Raw genomic sequence first — 13,421 nt, 5'->3', positions numbered from 1 at the left:
CGGGAACAATCTAACAAGTGTAGCAGTAGTTTTGTTGTGGCTCAGCTACGTGTGAAAAAGGAAACAGGTTTAAACTTCCAACATTTTTCCCACAATTTTCTTTTGTCTAGCTGATTACTTTTTTGGAAAACCTTTAGTATCTTGGATAAAGCTACATACAAGCGTAAAACAAAATTTTCACTTTCCATAACGTCTGTGACATACATTTGAATATCTGTGATGAACATGACCACTTTTGCTTTGTTTTAATGTGCTTCTCCCTCTGGTGAATAGTTTTTCCTCCATAAAATATTTAGCATTTTTGTGTCCTACCAAGCTTCTTGTGGCTTAGGCCAAGGTTCTCCTCACATAAGAGGGAAAATAAACTGCCTTCTTCCAAGGGACACAACTCATTCTAGAGGGATGAAAAGTTGTGTGTTCTATAAGCAACAAATTCCTTACCTTCAAATGGAAGTGGCGGTGAATACACAAATGTTTCACAACTACGCCATAACATATGTAGCACGGGGACAATGTCTTGCTTTTCTTTACTCAGTTTCTGAAACGCATAAATAGGAAAGCAAAGGAGAATAAAATGGTAAACATTTTTTAAAACAACAATTCAAAATTCAGACATTAGGATCCAAAATGTATCTGCAATACTTCACACAGAATACAAATAGTAATGTGAGCATTTAACACGAGTTAATATTCGTATTTTAGGCACCTTTATTAACTAGAGATACTCCAACGTTCTCACAGCACATTGAAATAACAGTTACCATCCTTTGTTGAATGTACAGATTGTCTCCGCCAATCAGAATGTCTGCACCAACTACTTTTGTTTGCCTGTATTATAGGTTTAGTGGCAGGGACATGAAGCATCTTAAATACAAAGAGAGGGGCCCCTCAACCCAAAGGGTCAGGGCACCAAAGTGACTGAAATGTCAAATATATATTTCCCTTTGGAACCACTCACAGAGTAAATTCAGCTGCCACTAGCATACACATATATATCACCCAGGCAGTACAGTTACACCGGATGTGGGAACACTTATGTTCACTTTAATAAAAAAAATCAAACGTTTTTAGTAAAAAACTTTGATAACATACATCTTAGTACACATTCAAAATTCATAAAATATATACACAATATCATGAAAACCAGAAAAGACTCTAAAAGACAATCACATTTGTCATCGGGATGTTAATTTGAAAAAATCCATAGACAACACACAGCAGAGTATAAATTCTCCATCAAAGTTTAGTTCTACATACCACAAATTTAAACCAAAACAGCGTCAAAGCATTTCGGTTCCTTTGTTGAATGTATCGATTGTCTCCGCCAATCAGAATGTCTGCACCAATTACTTTTGTTTGCCTGTATTATAGGTTCAGTGGCAGGGACATGAAGCAGACAGTGGGTATATACATTTGCCAGTAGTTGGTGATATTGTGGAGTACTAGCAGCTTTAAGGATCACCTTATTTTGCCCAGTAACAGTGCTTCATTGCCCTTTGGCTGCAACTCATAATTTCCAGGCATAGTACGCACCGGATAACGACCTGAGCAGAGTACAATAATGCTTACCGATATAAAACAGATCTTGATAACAGATCTAATGGTCCATGCACCGAAGCAGCTCTATTCTCACAACAGCAGCTCTTTTCCAGTCCTGGTGAGGTTTTAGAAGCACTTTTAAAGTGCTACAGTGCAGACCTCAGTTTCAGTGATGACCCTTCTCTACGGTCATGTAACCAGCTTAAAAAGTCAATAGATCGTGGAACACAGTGCAAGCACTAAAGGACGTTCCTGGTGCTTGTCTACCCTTTCTTAACGTATAATGCCACTGTCTAATACTTTGTTTTTATTGGAATTTTTGGTGTTTCAGCACGTTCTTTAGAAGGTCCCTGCAACCCCATAGATATTTTACTATAACATCTTGCAATGAACAAACACTATTCAATTGCTTTCTACCATGTAAGAAGTGTGGTGTTTCTCAATTGGAGGTCCAAATCATCTCACCTGCAAAAGTAACAAGCATTTCCAGCAGCTTTCACATATAGCAAGTAACATCTGAATCCAGCTGACAACATCCACTCGTGCTATGCCAGTAGAATGCTGAGTGCACTTTCCTTCAAGAAGCAACTCAAGTCACTTTAAACCTCTACTAATAGCTACAATAATCATACCATTATAATCCTTTTCCTGGTGAACAGCCATGACAACGCGGGGATTACCCCGCACTGCCATTGCAACGCAGGAATTACAATGAAAGAGGGCGCTCTTGGATAGGGAATAGTTTAATTTTCTATCCAACTCCTTCCCTACTGCCAACGTGGGCTGGAGTTGGAATAGAAAATTAACCCCTCCCATGCTCGTGACGGAACGGTTCCGTCACGAGCCTCGGGTGGGCTGTGCGGGTGACGAAACGGTTCCGTCACAGCCTTCTCGCCGCGCCTGCGCGGAGCGAATTCCGCGCCTGCGGTAACGTTCTGTAGCGCGGGCAGGGCCGCGACGGAACCGTTCCGTCACAAGCACAGCTCACCCGCGTGCCGTGACAGAGCGGTTCCTTCACGAGCACGGGACCGCCGCGCGGCCCCCCACCCCCTTAGCACTGCGGCGGAATAGCCGCCGCAGTGAAGGGGTTAAACTATTCCACTATCCAGCGCCCTTCAGCGACAGGATGAGCCCTGTGCCCCAGGAAAAGGGTTATATGACATGACAACGCGTGGTATTACCAAGCGTGCCATTACAACGCAGGAATTACAACGAAAGTTGCAACGACTTTTGTTGTAATTCCTGCGTTGTAATGGCACGCTTGGTAATACCACGCGTTGTCATGTCATACAACCCTTTTCCTGGGGCACAGGGCTCATCCTGTCATAGTTACATTCTCCTAATGCAGCACTGGGCTCATTATCTTGATGTTAGATTGTTCTGGCTAGTGCTAATATCTTGTAACTTTTAGCAAGGGCACATTGTCAAAATCTCTAGCTGTAGCAGTCCCTTACGTGAAATAACTAGACATTTGGCACATCTTCTAATAGTCAGATTCTCCTGTGGGTAAGATACGGAGGTCACCTCCTTCGCTAAGGTACTGGGCTCACCATCTCGCTGGCACAAGCTCAGGGAGAAATGTGCTTAACTCTTTTTGTAACATTCTAATAGGGGCATTTGGCTCACACATGTGATCAGCGAGGGGGCACCTGGCTCACTGTCACCTTGTCATGCTCACCACGGGCCAGTGACCGACCTGTTCCAATGCCATACTTTTGCAGGAGTTGCCAAGCTCAAAGTTTCCCAAATCCAAGGGGGCGGAGACACTCTAGCCTCAGTAAATTTGACAATCTCCCTTGCAGTACTGCAGTCACTCTCTCACCATCACACTTACCTGGGGACAGTGAGCTTACCATTTAGCTGCCACATGGTTCTCTGTCACATTAATTGGTGACATATGTGTGGTTCAGTGAATGAGCAAACACAAGAGTCAGGCAAATGATGGATGAAAGAAGATGAGAGTGACTGGGTGTACTACCCCCTCATTCTTACATTAGCCCTATGTTACTCATCCTTCCTGGTCAGTGTCACTGCTCTCCTCCCAAGCAGCTCCACCGCTAAGGGTCTACCCTTGAGACCGAGCTCCTTGCCAGGTAGGTTTTCGAGGCCCTCCTACACCCGCACGCTCCTGTATGCGCCTCATTCCTGGTGGTCTAATGGAAGAGCACCCTGCTCTGTACTGTGTCGCCTCTTCTCGTTTGCCTCTTTTCTCTCCTCTCTCTCTCTTTTGCCTCTTATTTCTCTTTTGCCCTTTTGACTCTTTTCTCTTTTTTGCCTCTTTTTCTCTTTGCCTCGGTTTTCTCCCTCTTCCCGCGCTCCCCACTGCTGCTGCCCCATGGCCCCTCCGACCCAGCATGTTGCTCCCAGCTGATCGCCCTCCTCCTGACCCCTACTTAATGGCAGCCATTGATGCGCCAAAGGCAAGCCGTTCTGTGCCCATCCACGACCTGACCAGCACTAAGCGTGGGCGCAAAATCCGTTCTGCTCGTGGATTTTGCAGATTTTCAGCAATTTCGCGAATCTCGCGAAATTGACGAAAAATTTGCGAATCCGCGAGCGGGCGGATTTTGGGCAGTTGAGCACAAACCGATGGCGTATTCTTGGATAAATATGAAGGGCAGGGTTTTGGCACGATGCTCCTGTCACAAAAATTAAATCTCAACAGGAAGCACTTACAGATATAAATAAAGCAGGTGCCCGAGTTGAAGCTCAAATTCAGTAACGCATTCATCAGCCCAAAAACAATCGTGAGCTTTGTCTAGGCAGGGCAGGTGTTCTTTCTCCTCATATCTACCGTCGAAAATTAGCTGTAATGCTGGATAGAGGCCTTTGCATCCTTCACTTTCACGAGCGCAATCCCCTTGCAGTTCCTGTGACCAGGAGCTTCTTTCTCCCCATCTGCTGCTCTGATCGGTCTCTGACCAATTATACACACAAGAGGCATGTGAAATCGCATAGAAAGCCCGCCCGTTTGGTCCCGCCCACACACTTGCGGTGTGCACCGTCTTCCCGCCATTTAGCCACTATGATGGACAGCTCACTCAAGGGACCCCTGCGCCTTTTGGCGCGATGGCATAGTAACATACACATGGTCACTGGAGACAACTCTTCTGGCAGGAAAAGCACTATACATTTACCAAACGAGGTAGCACTTACTGATTAGCCAGTAGAAAGTACTCCAGTTGAGTAGAGGGATCGCACAAAACGATGGCGCATTCTTGGATAAATTAAATATGAAGGGCAGGGTTCATTCTGGCACCATGCTCCTGTAACAAAACTTAAACCTCAAAAGGAAGCACTTACAGATAGGTGCCCGAGTTGAAGTTCAAATTCAGTAACGCATTCATCAGCCCAAAAACAATTGCGATCTTTGTCGAGGCTAGGCAGGTGTGCTTTCTCCCCGTATCTACAGTCGAAAATTAGCTGTGATGCTGGATAGAGGCCTTTGCATCCTTCACTTTCACGAGTGCAATCCCTGTGCAGTTCCTGTGGCCAGGAACTTCTTTCTCCTCATCTGCTGCTCTGATCGGTCTCTGACCATTTATACACACAAGAGGCATGTGAACTCGCATAGAAGCCCACCTGTTTGGCCCCACCCACACATTAGCTGTGTGCACCATCTTCCCGCCATTTACCCACTATGATGGACAGCTCACTCCAGGGACCCCTGCGCCCTTCGGCACGATGGTATAGTAACACACACATGGTCACTGGAGACAACTCTTCTGGTACTTTCAGCATCTGTAGTGTAGGAAAAGCACTATACATTTACCCAACGAGGTAGCACTTACTGACTAGCCAGTAGAAGTACAGAGAGTACTTCCACTGGCTAATCAGTAAGTGCTATTTGTGCAAAACTGCAAATCCGCGAGTTCGCACATTTTTTTGTGAACTTGTGGATTTTTTTGCAATTTCTCGCGAATTCGCGGACCGCGAATTCGCAAATTTCGCCCATACTAAACCAGCACCCGAAACCCTGGCCCTCCAACCCCCCACCATTACGACCACAGCACCCTCCTCGCGCTCAAATCTGGACGCAACAAAAACTGCCAGCTCTCGACGCCGAGCAACACCCAAGGACTGATCTCCTCCCGATACTGCCACTGCACCTTTACCCATGTCCAGACCCCAGCAGTTGGCCCCAACCCACTGGATGCCAGTGCACATAAACCACTGAAGGACATCCTCCTTAACGTATGCTCCCTGCACAGACATGAAATAGAAATCTGGGACCTCCTCAACACTCACAAGACAGACGTCGCCTCCCTCACATAGACCTGGACCAATGCCAGCCCTGCACCTGACATCACAACCGCATCCATGACGAATACAAGAGCCTGAGAAAAAGACCGGCCCACCCGCCCCGGAGGAGGCCACACCATCATCCACGAAAGCTCCCTCCGTTCGACAACCACCAACTCGGATGACGCCTCGCCCCCACGGAACACATACACTTCTAGATCCAGACTAACCCCAGAACGACGCTCAGCAGAACTCTCACCTACAGACTGCCTGTCTCCCGTGCCTCAATCACCAACGTCATCGCCGGCGTCATCGCTCCTCACGCCCTTGTCTCCACAGACTACATACTAATCTGAGACCAAAACTTCAACCTGGACAACCACAACGACCTCAACACCACAACCCTCCTAAAGAACCTCACCAACATAGGACTGAAGCAACTTGTCTCCGCCCCTAATCACACAGCAGGGCACACAATTAACACCGTCTTCACAGGAGGAAACAGCATCTTCTTCAGCCACACCACAGAACTGCTCTGGACCGGCCACAACTGCATCCACTTCTCTTTTAGAAAATCCACCGTTCACAAGCACGCGCCCCACCTCCCAAGCAGAATCAGAAAAATGGGTTCACATGTTTTACTAAACTATTATGCAATTCCTTGAAGCATCATTGAGTAAAATGTGTTTGATGAATGCCAATATCATAATGCAGAATCAGCGATTAACTAATTTCAGCAAGATTATGGGAAAAAAGCAAATAAACAGGCACTCAACAAGTCAATGTCATGCAGATTGACAGTCTTTTGGCTTTATCAATGCCGCATTTATTTTGACATGGTCCTTGTAAAACTTTTTTGTTGAGGAAGATAATGGACTATGACCAACATTAAAATAAAACATGGGGGAAAAAGTAAAAGCAAAACTGTTATTTTTGGGTCTCAATATACACACATTGCCATAGAGGTTGCTGGCACCTATAGGAATGACTGTGGGTGGATGTGCTCCATGTGAAAGAGCAGAACGTGGCCTCTCAAGGTGAAGCTCTTCAGTTGTTAATGTGGACTGACCCATTGTCCCATGCTGTAGTAGGTAGAAAGAAAATGTGAATGACAACAACAAAGCAGAGGATGGCGAGGGAGATATATATATATATATATATATATATTTAATTTTCTGATCAATTGTCATCTCATGATGTCTTTCAAATATGAGGTTTTAGTAGAATAAGTTTTAGACTGTATTTATTGGATATTTATATATTTATTCAGCAATTTGTATATTTCTATGTACTTTTTATACAAACCGTTTTTATGCAAATTTACATAAGCTAAATTTTATCTATTATAGATGTAATTTGTAAGCTTATAATTTGCACTAATTTGGTTGTATGATATTTTGTGTACATTGATTGCTTCTAAAGACAAACAACTTTTGTCTTTACGACTAATATATATATACATATACATACACACACACACGTGTCTAGAAAATGAAATATAAACCTGAGAAAACATCTCTCTCACTCTGTTAAACCTCCAAAAAAACTGTGACATGTTAGCTGGGTATTTAAATAGATATTTTCCTTCTATATCTTGGATTCCCACACACTAACTCTGTTTTAGCACATAGCACTTTATTTGTGACTAACAACATCGAAAGTCAGGTAGATTACTGGGGCTCCAGTAACAATGCAGGAACTGAATGTACCTCAACAATGACTCAAATGTATTCATACAGTTATATCTAAATGAGTTGCATAATATAAATGAAAGGAGGGTTACTTGTACATATGTACAGATATAACAATATATATGTTGATTTTCGCATTCGCAATGATACTCCCATGTTGAGACACTAGCTTATTGTGAGCTAGTTAAAAATAATTTGCACACAATAATTTGCGAAATACACATACTCTGTTTGCACTTTGCACATAGCACTATTCTGCACTTAAACACTTTATATTTGAGCATTGGCTCCTTTATATTTAGGACGTAATTCTGTGTCATTTTGTAATATACGGCGTTTTAATGTGATTTTATGTGCCTGTATTTATTATAAATTTTGACAAAATAGGATGGAGCAATTGCATCTAATTTTGTCTTATTCAATTAAGCACAGAGATTCTGAGTGTTGATCTTTTCTCTTTTTTATATATAAAGTAACAATCTGTAATGCATAAAAAAACTCTTATGTCTATGAATGTAATGCTTGGAAAGTCAACGTCATGAACATACCAAATGTGTTTAAGCCAATGCATACCTCTGCACTGTGTCATGTGAACAAGGCCCGAGGAAGGGGCCGAATCGCGTCAAGGCGTCCACGGGCACTGAATAAACACTAAGAAGCACTGAAGTGTGGTCCGTGTCCGTTCTTGGAGTGTGTTACCCTACATTCAAGCGAACGGAATTCTTTGATATAGATATATATATATATATATATCACACACATATAGAAGGTAGTTATAGTTAGAATCATGCTTCCATAGGAGTATAGTTTCCATGAGTATGACTTCTTCAGCACTGAATTAATTGAACTTTGTGTTTGATGAGCGTATCAAGTCTTCCCACAATTTTGTTGATTGTTTCACCAGCTTTCTGTGGTTTGTCACTGAAAATATATCTTTCATATTCGACATTGGCTTGAATTAAATATTTAATGCCTCTTTGAGTAGTCAGTATGAGACTTCATCAGCATGTGGTACTTTCTTCATTACATCCTTTACTCCTTCACCAGCAAGATTTTTTAGAAATGTGATCATCTTTTTCTTATCTGTTTCTTCCAGTGCATCAGTGAATTTATCAAATGTTTCTATCCAGACAATACATTGGTCACTAATATTTAGCTTTTTGGCAGTACCAAATGGAGGTGGTTTCAGAAAAGCAACGTCTGTGTATTTCGCGCCTCTTGCTACCTTTGTGGAAAATATGTGCTGTTAGGGCAGTGCTTGATGTGCACTTGACTCCAACACTTCCAAAAGTACAAGCCCAGTACTTGAACTGGGGTCTTCTGGCCCACTCATCGGACACGCTGCGTCGTCTTCCTCCTTTAGGGTAAGGGCTGATTTTGTTTCATGTACCTGTTCTTCATCGTCTTCACCCTTCAGCATTGCACTTGGTTTTTCTACTGCCTTTGGCGGTTCTCTGTTTCAGGCTAGTTATCTTCTAGCACTACCTTGCACATAGCTATCACTGTCTTTAGCACTTCTTTGCACTTAGCTATCGCTGCCTTTAGCGTTTTTCTGTACCTGGTTGTCGCAACCTTTAGCGTTATTGTTCTGTATAACTTATAGGTCAGTGTTGCGTTGTAGCACAGTACCTCTTTCACAGCCATACCATCAAGCAGGCTGTCCAACGATGAGTAAACTTCTCTGGGAGGCTTTCGTTTTGTTTGATAGCTTCACAATGGCTGGAGTGGTGATTTGACTCCACACATGCCTCAAAGGGTAGCAGAAAGACCTGCACCTCCAAGCCAGACGCATTTTCACACTTTAAATGTTATGTTCGAGTTGGCCGGTCTGTGACTATATAGTTTGCAGTAATGGGTCTAGTTAGATAGGTATAATTGTGGTAGACATATATAATTTGAATTGTTAGAATGTTCTAGGTAATTATATCAGGATGTAGAATGTTGACAGCAGATAGTGCTGTGCTTGTATTTACCTCTTCACCAAGCTGTACAAGGTTGTCTAATAAAGAAGGGTTGTGAACAGATTACCTGACTCAGCGCCCTCATTACAGCCATCATCAAATGGGAAAAGCCATAGGAGGACAACACCTAAACTCACAACAGGGTTTCACAACGTGAAATCTCACACATAAGCATACTGAAAACCTTGTAACTATAAAACCGTGAAACTAGCACAAGCTCTCGAATGCAGAATCACCTGGTGAGAGTCTGTAAGTTATAAATATTGATTCACGTTACCCATCAGATATTTTTTCTCACCTGTAAATTATTCCTGGCACTTGCAGGCAAATCTTTACAACCGGGAAATTGGCAAAACAGCAGCCTTTCTAAATCATCATCTAAAACTCGCGGGCAGGGTCAGCCGCAGGAGGCGCTCTGACTGTGCGTCACAGGACGCAGCAGCTGATCGACCAGCGAAACAAACGAAGGACATCGCATAACGACAACTTCAGCAGAAGTGGACCATCGTGAACAAATAATGACGAGAAACTCCTTCAAGTGGCGCCATCGCTGAAGAAAATCAACAAACATTGTATTTTTCAGTATTGTTTTTTATTGCGACTTCAGAAAAATAATGAATAGCTCAGTTTACATTTCATATTCGAAGTATACTGCAGACGAAAAAAGTAAAGAATTTCTACTCGTATTATAAAATATGTATATTTTTCCTTAAAATATTATTATTTTAACTCACTGTTCATTTGAAGTTATGTCTATATCAAAATATAACCACTTCAATATGGTCGTTCCGCTAATAGTATACCCCATGGTCTTTTGTTAAGTCTATTGGCGAGTTGGCGACGTCACACCTGCCGCTTCGTCCAGCCCTTACACGCATGCGCATGTCTCTATGGCGTGCTGTCGGGCTGTGGTAAGGCCATATTGGCCGGTACCCCGCGAGTAAGGCTGTAAAAACAGCGTGGATTTTTACCACTGGTTGGGAAACATCGGGCTTCGTGAGCCCCAAGCAGACGGGAGGCCGCCCACACCCGGGTAAGTGCAAGTTAAAAGACGGACAGTACCTATATGCAGGATATTGGCGGAAGCGAGTGTTAGTAGTGTTTAATGAGCGTAGTTATCCCCATCTCCCTCCACATGTAGTAAGGCGCCCATGAAATAGAAAACGGGACCTATACCCAAGTCTGTAGTTCATTCGGACCTCTTCTTTTCAACCTCTTCCTGCACCTCAGTGATGTCAGCAGCTTGGAGTTCCCATCCGTCACTTTCGGAGTTTGCGTTCTTATCCTGTTGTGACTTCAAATAATCTGCTGCAGACCATTCAACAACAAGTTTAATTTAGACTTGAGCGTCGCTGCCCTAGTATCCTCGCTGCTTATGACAGAGTTATACTCTTTGAATGGTATGTCAAGCGCCGGCCTCTAGCACAGTTACCAGCTGTGGCATAGGTGCTTGCACAAACTGCCAGAACTTTGCTTCCCATTGCTCCTCTTTTTACGATGGGTCCATCCGCTTGTATCTAGCAGTTTGAGTCTTTCTTTAGGTACGATGGTATACTGTTGCGCTTATTTATGTTTCTGAGAGAGGTTATTTCAGTGAAAACATGTATATTCCACTGAAAAATGTGGTTAAAAAAAGCCTGCAGTTCCATTTCAAGCTTATTGAGAAGCCAATAATTGTTGCAAAGGATGACAGCCAACTTAACAATTATACATTTTCCTTCTGGTTTAAAAAAAAAAAAAATCAATGTTAGGAAAGGTAAAATGTGAAATTAATTTAAGGGCTTTTCTATGTAATTTCTAGGAAATGTGCCGAGATGAAAATTCTTGCATCCATGAGATATAGCTCTTTTACTAGTGTGCACGATCATAAGAGTGGTATAGAGCTGCAGTTTAGAGCTTGCCCAGCATTCCAGATTATCCAATGGGCGCCTCTTTTCAAAGTATGTGGACATGTTTTAGGATTTGGATAAAGTTGTAGATCTCATTGCCAGTTTAATGCATGAAGAATAAAAAGGGCAGTCTGCACATTGATGCAAGCAATTCAGCTGTGTGTGGTCATCAGGAGACTGCTCCCTCTGACAACCCACTCCAACACCACTTGAAAAGTGTCACACACGTGCGTCTTCGTATGTAGCGTACCATGGGTTCTTAGTCCAATTATGCTGCTTGTATGTCAGGCCTTAATTGCAGCGATAGAAAAAACAAGATTTTGAAGAACATATAAGAGTATACTGATATTTAGTGATTTTTATCACGAAAGGCAGTGGTGGTCATTTTTCATAGGTTAATTATACCAGGTACAGCCGTACAGAAGAAATAAGCCAACAGATGTTTCATCCGAGGTACTTTGTCCATGCTCTGTGTAGATCAGTAGTTGGAACCTCTCTGACGTATAACGATGATTAGTTCAAAAGGGATGGCAATAGCGTCCATTGCATTATGTCCATGCATATGTATGTTGCTCATATTGTCTAATTGGGCGCGTGTAACACTTTCAGATGGCTATGTGTATCAGGATTATGAGTAGAAGTACGTAACGTTGTCTTCAAATATAGTAAAGTGACAAGGCTATTATAGGGCCTTAGAACTTCAAAAGACTGTTTACTGAATGTTCCTCATCTTGTTAGTCGGAGAAGTCAGTACAGCAGTTTTTGCCTACTGGCACCATTGTAATAGACTTTATTGCAGGGATGTTGGTATGCAAGATATCCTTCACTAAGCAGACATCAATTTTCTGAGATCATACTTCAACCTTGAATTTATTCTAGTGTTAGTGCGTGCATATCATAGTAGTTGGCTCTGTTTGTGCAGTTAAGACTTCCTTATCGCATTCTTTCAAAGTATTTTTGGGCTTACGACAAGGCAATATTAGAAGAGAAACTAGTAAAATACAAAAAATTGGGTGCAGCTTGTCAATTAAAGTGTCAATTATGACCCTGATGCCAGCGTTGCTTACTACAAAATGTCACTTTGTCTGGAACTCACAATATTTGATATTGCCCAGTCATATTGATTCTATCTCTAGCACACTCCACAGCTGTTCATTAAACAGTTACTTGCACACATGTTCATAGTGTAAAGGAATAAAACATTAAATAGCAAAAAAAAATGCTAGACCGTATCCTATTTACCCTTCACTAATCTTCTACAAAAGCCAGACCCATTGGCTTTGACAAAAATAGTTTTGTCCAATACAGTTAAATATCGTTTGGACTGGTGTCTCATAAAGCACACCACAAGTTTCCTAAAATAGTCGTGGAAAATACTTTGCACCAAGGAAGTCGTATTCATAGTGTTTGACTTGACATTAAGTATATTGTTGATTGCTAATGAAGTATTTAATTGCCCTCGAGCAACTGCATTTGCAGCTTGAGCCATGAAAATACACATTTGTTTTCTCATAATTAGTGAAAAGTCTGATTTTATGAATAAGCAGCATGTCGTATTGGGGCTGTCAAGTATGAATATGTAGGTGTCTTGGTGGTGATCCGTCCAGGAGTATAGGGGACTTGTGGTGAATGTTGTAGGGATGCAGACGGGTGAGGTCCAGTGAGTTGGCTTGGTGATGTTTTCTTTTCTAGGGCGTTAAGGGATGAGTTGGGTGCTTACTTAATGGTTTTGCTGCTTGAGCCAGGAAAGGTAGGGTCGGATTGTTGTATGGAGGCAATCTGTAGAAGTAATGATATGAGGCTGATTTGCAGACGGAGAGGAAAGTGGCAGAGAAGAGCTCAAAAGACGTAGGCGTGGCCATGTACGATATGGTGCCGGACCACGTTGACTTGTGTATGACTGCAGGTCCCCCTTTAGTTTTGCATGTGTGCTCTCTGTTGGATTCTGTACCCAAAGGGGAAGGAAACATCAGCAGTGGCGGCTGGTACCCTAAATATTTTGTGGGGTAACCACCGACAAGCAATGCCTTTAAAGTCAACACCAATGCTGTGAGAAGTTGGCCTGATATGTGATGGGCACCCTGTATCATTCCAAACAA

At 42.7% G+C, this 13,421-nt stretch overlaps 2 protein-coding genes across 9 annotated transcripts in view; one reads left to right on the top strand and one right to left on the bottom strand.

The window, feature by feature from the left end:
• Positions 1–13,421, bottom strand: part of ANAPC10 (anaphase promoting complex subunit 10) — a 497,529-nt gene that overhangs the window by 217,315 nt on the left and 266,793 nt on the right. For 4 of the 8 annotated variants that reach the window (XM_086962245.1, XM_086962246.1, XM_086962243.1 and 1 more), the window contains exons 1-2: positions 9,732–9,861; positions 442–538 (exon numbers count right to left, since the gene is read on the bottom strand). The gene's annotated coding sequence lies outside the window, so the exon portion shown is untranslated. Of the gene's footprint in view, positions 1–441; positions 539–9,731; positions 9,886–13,421 lie in introns of those variants that run through there. The other 4 variants (XM_086962250.1, XM_086962247.1, XM_086962244.1 and 1 more) reach the window with 2 other exon arrangements.
• Positions 10,287–13,421, top strand: part of ABCE1 (ATP binding cassette subfamily E member 1) — a 172,172-nt gene continuing 169,037 nt past the window's right edge. Inside the window, exon 1 of the mRNA XM_086962241.1 lies at positions 10,287–10,466. The gene's annotated coding sequence lies outside the window, so the exon portion shown is untranslated. The remainder of the gene's footprint in view (positions 10,467–13,421) is intronic.

This window comes from Lissotriton vulgaris, chromosome 3_1 (genome assembly GCF_964263255.1).
Source record: "Lissotriton vulgaris chromosome 3_1, aLisVul1.2, whole genome shotgun sequence".
In the NCBI taxonomy this organism is placed as follows: domain Eukaryota; kingdom Metazoa; phylum Chordata; class Amphibia; order Caudata; family Salamandridae; genus Lissotriton; species Lissotriton vulgaris.
Note: the sequence above shows the minus strand (reverse complement) of the source record. Positions and strands in the feature narration are given on the sequence as shown.